Source organism: Phoca vitulina, unplaced genomic scaffold, assembly GCF_004348235.1.
Source record: "Phoca vitulina isolate PV1807 unplaced genomic scaffold, GSC_HSeal_1.0 scaffold5, whole genome shotgun sequence".
Classification (NCBI taxonomy): Eukaryota; Metazoa; Chordata; class Mammalia; order Carnivora; family Phocidae; genus Phoca; species Phoca vitulina.
Genome location: NW_022589708.1, coordinates 70,306,472 through 70,317,359, shown reverse-complemented (window position 1 = coordinate 70,317,359; position 10,888 = coordinate 70,306,472).

Genomic DNA, 10,888 nt, shown 5'->3' with positions numbered 1-10,888 from the left:
AGCGCACAGTCATCGTGGTGCGAGCGCACTGTCATCCTGGTGCGAGCACACAGTCATCGTGGTGCGAGCACATAGTCATCGTGGTGCGAGCGCACAGTCATCATGGTGCGAGCGCACTGTCATGGTGGTGCGAGCTCGCTGTCATGGTGGTGCGAGCGCACTGTCATGGTGGTGCGAGCTCACTGTCATGGTGGTGTGAGCGCACTGTCATCGTGGTGTGAGCGCACAGTCATGGTGGTGAAAGCGCACTGTCATGGTGGTGCGAGCACAGTCATGGTGCGAGCACACTGTCGTGGTGAAAGCGCACTGTCATGGTGGTGCGAGTGCACTGTCATCCTGGTGCGAGCTCACTGTCATGGTGGTGCGAGCGCACAGTCATCCTGGTGCGAGCGCACTGTCATCCTGGTGTGAGCGCACAGTCATCGTGGTGCGAGCGCACTGTCATGGTGGTGCAGGAGTGATCCATTTCCCGAAGCTGCCCACGTTCTGCCCCGCTCTGCCTGCCTCCCCTGGCTCTTGCCCGAGAGGCAGTGGCTGCCAGGGGGCTTGGCAAGAGGACTCCTGCGGGGCTGCCAACTGCCCGTGAGCCCCAGGAGCGCTCTGGGGAGCCAGCACATGGTTTGCAGGCTGCCAACAGGCTCTTGTGGACGCTCCCGCAGGGAGGACCCTAGACGTGGGAAAGATTGGCAGGTGGTGCTGGTGGGGACTTTCTGTGGCCTCTTAGAAGACTGTTTGCCAACGGGCCTTGGGCATTTGGCAGAATGTCTCCACTTAGCTTACGGTCTCTGGTTCCTGTTAGGAAACTCAGGGCTTGCCAGAGTGTTCATTTTCCTAAGTGAACAACGCTGCTGTTGGCATCTATCTGGTTACTCACTGCAGTATTGTGCTGTGCTCCCACTTTGGAGCGTGCATCAAGCTTGTGAGAGACCACCCCTTGGCGGGGCCGGGGCAGCTCAGAGGTCAGATCATTTCTCAGCTGGTCACGGTGTATCACAAGATGCAGGAGGGCTATCCTCCTCCTTAGGTTTGCCACCTCGCTCCTTCTCCTGGGCCTCCATAAGACAGCTAGATCTCACGGGCTTTGGAGACTGACAAGTCTGGCTTTGCGTACGATGTTCTACCTTGCTGTGTGACCATGGACAAGTGACTGGGGCTCTCTGAGCTTCACTTTCCTCATCTGTAAAAAGGGCAATAATAATAGGGTTTTGTCCATATTCAATGAGACATTGGGTACAAAGTACTTGGTACAGTACCTGGTACGTTTACCGTAATTGGTATATGTTACTTTTTGTTCTTAGGAAGATTCTGTGATTCTGTGAGGATAGCTGTGCCACACCACATTGGCCAAAGGCAAGGGGATGGGCACCTTCCTTCTCTGGCAGTGGGTACAGAGAACATGCCCCTGCCCCTCCTGGCTTGCTCCTGAGCCTGGATGCCTCTCTGTCAGTACCGTGCCGGGAGGAAAAGGCCACAGTAACCTCCAAGGCCTGTTAGTCATTATTGTTACTGTTATTATGATTCTGTACAACCAAACCCACCTTGGCCGGGACTTCACTTTTACCACGTCTCACTGTGTCACCGCTTAGTCTCAGTGTTCTCGTCTGGAAAATGGGACAATAACATCTCCTTGTAGGGTTGGTATAAGGATTCAGTAAAGTAAGAAGCGTAAGGTTGCTTGCATTTAGCTGCATTTGGTAAATGTTCCCATATCCTTGCTCACATTTCCCCTCATTCTCTTGCTATGGGTATAGACTTCAGACCACCAAGCTCGTTATAATCCAATATAATATGACCAGGCTCCTTAAGGCATTTCAGAGAGTCCAATACTGCTTAGTGAATATTCTCTGTGAAATCTATGTGGGTTGCTCAGGGTTGTCTTTGCTATGTCGTACGTCACTTCGTGTCCTACATAAGTGGGTTTCATGGACAAGTTCCAGGTGAGTGAGGAGGGACCGCTGGAGCTGTTCTGTGGATAAGCTTGTGGCCATGCATATGATCCAAAGACAGCCTGAGAAGGCTCTGCTTCAAATGCTTTGTTTCCCTCCTTTCCAAGGATCCTCTTCAAATGTGTGCTTGCATTTGGAAAATGTGATTGGCATTTGTTTTGAATTTTATAGTATTACACGCTATCGGAGGCTATGGATTACTTAAACCTTAAACCCTCTGGCTAACTAAAAAAAAATCTCTAAGTGGTTCTCAGCAACCTGCATATACAATGTAAATTGTAACCTCTCTCGGGGTATGTGAGAACATCTGTTTTTCTTCTAATGCTGTAAACATATAAGGGTCTCTTGGGATATATTTTAAATAGACTTAATATAACATTCAGGAATGATAAGCAAAATATAATCACAGTCTTAAGGGAATGTGAACATTTCATATTAATAACATTGGAAACTAATGTTTAATGCAGTGTTAAAAGTTGACAATTAAGCATGTAAGAGTCAGGAAATTCAATTAAAATTATCACAGTATTACGATTTTAGCCACATCCTGTATTGGTTATGAAATCCATTTAACACCACAAACAATAATGTTTTCAGCTGGTTTATTCAAAAGGAAAACAGGAACAAAACCACTCTAATGCTATATATATTCTGTTGTTGTGGTCAGGCTAATTTTGCTGGGGGAAGAAGTTTAACTTCTGAATCTTTAAATGCCCAGTCATTTAATCTGAGTATTCTATTTCCTTGCTTGTTGCATAATTTCTGTCGATAAAATCAGACAGAACAACCACCACAGGAGCTTTCCCCTCCTCTCCCTGCTCCTTGCTAGGGGACTGGGCTGTCTGCAGCCTGAGGGCATCCTCCTGGGAGCCTGGCCACCTTCCTAATTTCTCCTGCCACTTCTCTGTGGGCTCTGTGATTGTAGGGATTGTGATTCCGTGTGGATGCTGCACCCCTAATCTGGAGCTGGGAACCCCCTGGGGCCATGTACTTGGGGGGAAATGAAGCTTGTAATTCCATTCTCCATCAATGCACAGGGTTCATGGACCCTTCGTTGAATCTATTCCTCGTGCCTCCCTTCTCCTAGCTGTACATACTTCCCTCTACTCCTTTCCTATCCAAGACCACAGAAGATGGGCATTCATTTTTAATACACACACATCTGCAGCAAGGCTAAATTTGCCACATCCCAGGATTTTCACCAAGTGATTGTTTGGAAGCTATGGTGCTTAGCAAACATTCACTCAACAGTAGCCAAAGTCAACCAGGCACTGGGAACTTCAGCTCTGGACCACACCATCCCTGTAGAGTGCTGTAAGAATAATGATAGTGAGAGTCTCGAGAGGAACTTCTCATGGAATTACACAACATTCATTTGGAAGGTTGTCAGAAATCTGAGAATCATTCTTTTTTATTTATTTTTTATTTTTTGAGAGAGAGAGAGCACGAGTGGGTGGGGGAAGGGGCAGAAGGAGAGGGAGAGAGAGAATCTCATGGTGGGGGAGGGGGGCTCCATCCCAGGACCCTGAGATCATGACCTGAACCAAAATCAAGAGTAGGACGCTTAACCGACTGAGCTGCCCAGGTGCCCCAAATCATTCTTGACTCCTCTTCCTTATCCCCCATCCCTCGCTAAACCTTGTAGTTACTATTCAATAAACAGCCCTCAAATCCAGCAACTTCCGCCCAAGGCCATTGCCATCACACCAGTCTAATTCACCATCTTTACTCCATAGACTTCTGGAATGATCTCCCAACTGCTGGCCCCTCTAATCTGTTCTCCACCTTAGTCAGGTGATCTCAAATGCAAGTCTTGTTTTGAGACAAGTCCTCTTAAAGTCCTAGAGTGGCTTCTCTTTGTTCCTGGGATGATTTCAAAACTCTTGACGGCACTGGCAAGGCCCTTGGTGGTGTGTTTCCCAGACTCCTCTCACACCATCTCCTCAACCTACCTTCCAGTAAATGCAAACTGTTTCAGTTCTTCAACTGCATTGTGATCTTTCCTTTGCTTGGGATCTTTGAACACATCATTTGCTCTTTCCTCAAGTCTCTGATAAGCTAATTTCTATTCATCCTTCAGGTTTTATCTTAGATACCACCTCCTCTGGGAAGATGTTCCCAATATCCTCTGTAAAGAGGGCTGAAATAGTTTCCTACCCCATATCCATTCCCCATTCATCCAAATCGCTATTCAGGGCAGTAATGCACCCAGCGGAAAGACTATAGGCATGTCTTATTTAATTGCACTTTGCAGATATTGCATTTTTCACAAGTTGAAGCTTTGTGGCAACCCTGCATTGAGCAAGTCTATCGATGCCATTTTTCCTTTTTATTTTTTAAGGATTTTATTTATTTATTTGAGAGAGACAGAGACAGAGAGAGGGAGCAGGGAGAGGGGCAAAGGGAGAGGGACAAGCAGACTCCCCACTGAGCAGGGAGCCTGACACAGGACTCGATCCTAGGACCCTGAGATCATGACCTGAGCCGAAGGCAGACATGTAACTGACTGAGCCACCTAGGTGCCCCTGGGGTGCCAGAAACCACGGCAATATAAGATGGTGAAATTAATCAATCAATGGTGTGTGTGTTCTGCCTGTACCACCAGCCAGCCCTTCCCCCATCTCTCTCCCTCTCCTCAGGCCTCCCTTTTGCCTGAGACACAACAATATTGAGAGGAGGCCAATGAATAACCCTACAATGGCTTCCAAGTGTTAAAGTGAAAGGGAGAGTTGCACATCTCTCACTTTAAATCATAGGCTGGAAGTGATTAAGCTTAGTGAGGAAGGCATGTTGAAAGCCTAGATAGGCCCAAAGCTAGGTCTCTTGTACCAAACAGGTAGCCAAGTTGTGAATGGAAGAAAAAGTTATTGAGGGAAATTGAAAGTGCTGCTCCAATAAACAAATAAGAAAGTGAAACAGCCTTACTGCTGATATGGAGAAAGTTCAAGTGGTCTGGAGAGAAGAGCAAACCAGCCCCAGCATTCCCTTAAGCCAAAGCCCAATCCAGAGCAAGGCCCTAGCTAGCTCTCTGTAATTCTGTGAGGGCTGAGAGAGGTGAGGAGGCTGCAGAAGGAAAGTCTGAAGCTGGCAGAGGTTGGTTCACGAGGTTGAAGGAAAGAAGCCAGCTCCACAACAGAAAGCACAAGGTGAAGCAGCGAGGGCTGGTGGAGAAGCTGCAGCAAGTTCTCCAGAAGGTCCAGCTACGATAGCAATGAAGGTGGCTACACTCCACAGCAAGTTTGCAATGTTGACAAAATAGACTTCTACTGGAAGAAGATGCCATTGAGGATTTTCAAAGCTAGAGAGGAGAAGTCAGTACCTGGCTTCAAAGCTTCAAAGGACAGACTGACTCTCTTGTTAGGGGGATAACATAGCTGGTGACTTGAAGTTGAAGTCAATGCACACTGACCATTCCAAAAATCCTAGGGCCTTTAAGAATTATGCTAAAACTACTCTCTCTGTGCTCTGTAAATGGAACAACAAAGCCTGGATGACAGCACATCTGTTTACAACATGGCTTACTGAATATTGGAAGCCCACTGTTAAGATCTTCTGGTCAGAAAAAAAGATTCCTTCCAAAATTTCTGTTCAATGACAACTCAGTTGGTCACCCAAGAGCTCTGATGAAGATTACAAGGAGATTAAATTTTTTTGAGAATAATGCTGTTTTCATGTGTGCTAACATAACATCCATTCTGCAGCTCATGGATCAAGTAGTAATTCTGACTTACAAATCTCAAGAAATACATTTTGTAAGCCTATAGCAGCCAGAGGGAATGATTCCTATGATGGATCTGGGCAAAGTCAATTGAACACCTGGAAAGGATTCTCCATTCTAGATGCTATTAAGAACAATCGTGACTCATGGGAAGAGGTCAAAATCTCCACATTCACAGGAGTTTGGAAGAAGTTCGTTCCCACCTCATGGAGGACTTGGAGGGGTTCAGGACATCAGTGGGGGCAGTCACTGCAGAGGTGGTGGAAACAGCAAGAGAACTGGAATTAGAAATGGGGCCTGAAGGTGGGACCGCATTGCTGCAATCTCATGATCCACCTTGAACAGATGAGGAGCTGCTTCTTGTGGATGAGCAAAGAAAGTGGATTCTTGAGATGGAATCTGCTCCTGGTGAAGATGCTGTAAAGATTGTTGCAATGACCACAAAGGATTTAGAATATGACATCAACTTAGCTGATAAAGCAGCAGCAGGGTTTGAGAGGATTGACCCCAGTTTTGAAAGAAGTTCTACTATGGGTGGAATGCTATCAAACAGCATCACACACTTTGGAGAAATAATTCATGAAAGGAAGAGTCAATCAATGAGGTAAACTTCAGTCTTGCTTTATTTTAAGAAATTGCCATAGCCACTCCAACGTTCATCAACCGCCACCCTGATCAGTCAGCAGCCATCAACAGAGGCAACACTCTCCACCAGCAAAAAGATTACGATTCATTGCAAGGTCAGATGATGGTTAGCATTTTTTTAGCAATAAGGTATTTTTTAATTAAGGTATATACATTTTTTAAAGACATAATGCTATTTAATAGACTACAGTATAGTGTAAACATAACTTTTATTTGCACTAGGGAACCAAAAAATTCATTTGAGTCACTTTATTGAGATATTGGCTTTATTGTGGTGATCTGGAATCAAACCCACAATATCACCCAAAGATGAAGAGAGATTTATATCCTCTTTTAGGGAAAAGAGTTAGTGCATTTTCTATTTTATGAGAGCAAGTTTCATTATGTTATATGAAAGCATGATTTTACCATTGTCTTTCTTGGACGTTAACTTCAGTTTGGTTAAAGGGGTGTACATGGATGTCAAGGTGACGAGGGGTAGACAGGTTTGTAATGTGGTAGATAGGTTTGTACTGTGTCAGTTTACCTAAGCCGGAGCCATGTTTTCCTCAAGTCATTTCCCTGCATAGTTCGGGTTAGTGTGGACTCCAGGAGACGTTTTACATGGGGTCAGAAGGTGGGAGTGAAGCGGTAGCCATCTTTTATGCTTCAGCAGATGAGGCAGGCCACCTGGCTCTCTGGCACACACATTCTTGTTTATCTGCTGGCTCAACTGGTTGACTTAGGGCAGTTGGCTGCGGCCCTCAGTTCTTCAGCTTCTGCAGGGAACTCCTTCAGCTTCTCTGGACTGTGACGAGGGGACCAGATTCTCCTGCAGAAAGCCCTGGTCATTGAGGTTTGGGCTTAAAGTCCATGTGTGACAGACATGGGTTCCAGCTTGTCTTCATGGTTTCCTCACAGATTTTAGTGTCGGTTCAGTTCTTGATTTCCTTGCTTCATGTCCCTCTTTACCCGACCCTCTTTGCCTGACGGCTTGCCCTTTTGGATTTTAGGCTTCAGCACCAGCAACGGAGAACAGCGGCCGTACTGTCAAGGGCTGACCTGTCCTCCAAAAGACCTGTCCAAGTCCTAACCTCCCATACCTCAGAATATGACCTGGAAATAGGGTCATTGCAAATATAATTAATTAAGAAAGATCCTACCGGAGTAGGGTGGGCTCCTGATTCAATATGACTGTTGTCCTTCCGAGAAGACGACCATGTGAAGACAGAGACATAAAGCATGAGCACCATGGGGTGTGCTGCTACAGCTGCGGGCTAAGGGACGCCAAGGACTTAGGTGACCACCAGAAGCTGGGACGAGCAAGGAGGGATCTTCCCCTAATGGGTTTCAGAAGCAGCATGGCCCTGCCGACACCTTGATTTTGGACTTCTACTCTCCAGAACTGTGTCACAATAAACTGCTATTGTTTTAAGTTTCTTTACAGCAACCCAGAAAACAAATACATTCACATAGACGATTTCGCCACCTCCCACAATTGTGTAAGCTCAGATCCCTATAACACATTCATATATGTATATGGATTGTATATATAATCTCCTAGCTGTTCTGCTTCTCTGGTAAAACCCTGACTGCTACGAGACATGTGTTTTCTTTTCTTTTGGAACAATACCCAAGAGTGGTATTGCTAGGTCCTAGGGCAAATGTGCATTTAGTTTTTTAAGAAACTACCCAACTTTTTCCAAAGTGTTTTTATTTAAATTTTACCACTTTTACATTTACCACTTTATGCTCTGACCAGCAACGGATTAGAGTCCCATTTGCTCCATGTCCTTGCTAACCACCCTTGGAGCTTTATGATGGGGTCTTTTACTTTGCATGTCCCCGATGACTAATGATGCTGAGCATCTTTTCATGCACTTATTGGCCATTTGTAGACCTTTTTCTGTGAAATGTCTGTTCAAGTCATTTACTCATTTTTAAAATGGGGATTGTTCATCTTCTTATCATTGACTGGGAATAAGTTCTTTATATATTCTGGATGTAAGTCCTTCATCAAGTGGATATATTACAAATATCTTCTCCCTGTCTGTGGCTTGCCCTTTTATTTTCTTAATGGTGTCTTTTGGAGCACAGATGTTTTAAATTTTAATTAAGTCTAATTTACTGATTTTTTTCTTTACACAGCTCACACTTCTTGTGTCTTAAAACAAAAACACAACTTTTACAGCCTAGGGAATGTAGTCAATGACATTGTAATAGCATTGTCTGGTGACAGATGGCAGCTACACTTGTGGTGAGCCCAGCGTAACATATAGGGACGTTGAATCACCACGTTGTACACCTGAAGCTAATGTAATGTTGTGTGTCAACTATACTCAAATAAAAAAATGTAAAAAACCCACTTTGCCCTCCATATGGTCACAAAGACTTTCTTTTATTTTTTTCTTCTAGAAGCTTTATAGTTTTCTTTTTTATGTTTAGGTTGAAGACCCATTTCTAGTTATATTTGTGTGATTTGAGGGGAGGGTCAATGTTCATTTCTTCCCCATATGAATACCCAGTTTTTCTAGCATCCTTCATTTGAAACACTTTCCTTTCCTCATTGAATTACCCTGTCAAAAATTAACTGAGCATATAGGAACCTCACAATGTTTAATGCTATTAGAACGGAAAGCTCCCACGTCTGGTCATGCCCACTACTGACCTCATTCCCTTAGAGAGGCTGTAAGACAGATTAAGCTGAGAGTCGGGGAAAGGAATCCACACGTAAGCTTTGTTTTTGTACACGATACACGGCATGATGTTTGCTGCACTTCCAGGATACTTGCTTAATTTCTCCACAAACTCCTAACAATGCCCTGTGTTTTGTGTGTTTGTGATATGGGAGGGAAGATGCTTTCTGGATGCCACCTTGGGTTCGTGCAGTCAGTGTGAGGGTCTGTGGACTTCTGCTTCCCTTTGTGTCCTTGCACTGATATCAGCAGCTTAGAGCTCAAGAGTCTAGGGGATGGAGGTCATATCTGTAAATGTCATTTTGTTTTGTGAAGCACCGAGCTCCGTGCCCAGAGCATGTGTGGAATTTAATCAGTAGCGTTGAGGTTACAGCAAATTCACCATCCCTCAGTTTCCTCGTCTATGTCATGGCATGAAGGCTCATCTCTAGTTCATTCAGTTCAGTTCAGGACCAAATGGGCGATTAGTGTAAAGAAAGACCATTGGACCATGGCTGGAGAAGGAGACTTGACCTTTTCACCAGGCTGATTTGGTTCTCTTGGAGACTATGGATGTGTGATATCTAGAACAGACCATGGCCTGGTCTTTGTTCATATTGCTCGTCTTTCAGATCGACGTTGGTCTGAATAGTTTTTAGGTCAACGGAAATTAAAGGAACTGCTTTGCACCCATGGACAGTTTGTGCCTGTGGACCCGAGCTCTATCTCTATGTCCCAGCTAGTGCTGACGCCCCAGCCCGGAGAATTCTGCGCTTTCTCCCTCACTTCCACCGTTTATGTACAGCCCGGGGAAAGCCTCGTGCTAACGGACACGGAGGGCGAGGCTGCGTAGAAAGCGAAGGGAAGAGATGTCACGAAATGGCAACATGCACCCGAGGTGAGATGAAGGATATGTGCATGTTGCCGCTTGACAGCCAGACGGAGTGGCCCAATGTTGCCATGGTGACGGAGCCTGCTGCCGCTGAGTGTATGAGCAGCTCCCATGTTTTTTATAGCAGCCGGTCAGTGCCACTGCCTTCTCTGGATTGCTGCCCCCCACCCCCCCGAGTGGCCGCTTGGCCCCAGCTGTCCTGATCTCTGTTGACAAATGGTTGTCCTTCACAGTCAAACTACTAGCAGTCATCTAATTAATGAATGTGCTAATTATCCTTCCCGACTCCCAGCACATTTGTCTAACTAACCTGTCACACGCTGTAAGTGCAGCATAGGTAGGATCGGCGAGGTGCGAGAGCAGGGGTCTGGGAGCCGAGGGGTGGGCTCACAGCTCGGAGCCGGGGGATAGTTCTTGTTAAACCACCTTTGCTAACAGTGAGGGGTCTGGAGAATCTGTTATTTCCTGTGACATGTATCTGTTTTCCTTTCCTTTTTTTTTTTTAAAATCTCTCTTTAGGGGCCAAGGGCCATTGCTCATCGAACTAGCGCCAATGCGGAAGGACCAGGGAGTCCTGAGCTCTGAAAACGATTCCAGAAGCTCTAGGACCAGCATTCAGAGAGGTTAAGGACCCAGACTTTGAAGCTAGGAGAAGCCTGGCTTTGAATCCTGGTTCTGCTCCTTACTACATGTGTGTCCTTGGACATGTGGTTTAACCCCTCTGCACCCCAGTTTTATCCTTTGGGCCATGGGAGGAGTAACCTGTCCCCGGAGGGCTGTGTTGAGGAGCAAAGATGCAAGCTGCTCAGGGCTGCGGGTCCTGTGCCTGGTCCGGCCTGGCCTGGGCCCTATCGGACTGTCTGCAGGGCAGGAGACCATCTTGTTAGGAAGGGGGACAGAGAGCAGGGCCGCTGCGCTCCCCTCCCCCGCTCCCCTGGCGCCCCTCGTCTTTTTGTTCTGTCTCAGCAGCTCTCTATTGAGATGAATGGCATTTCCAGAGGCTTCACCTCTGATAAGTGTTCCTCTGCGGCGG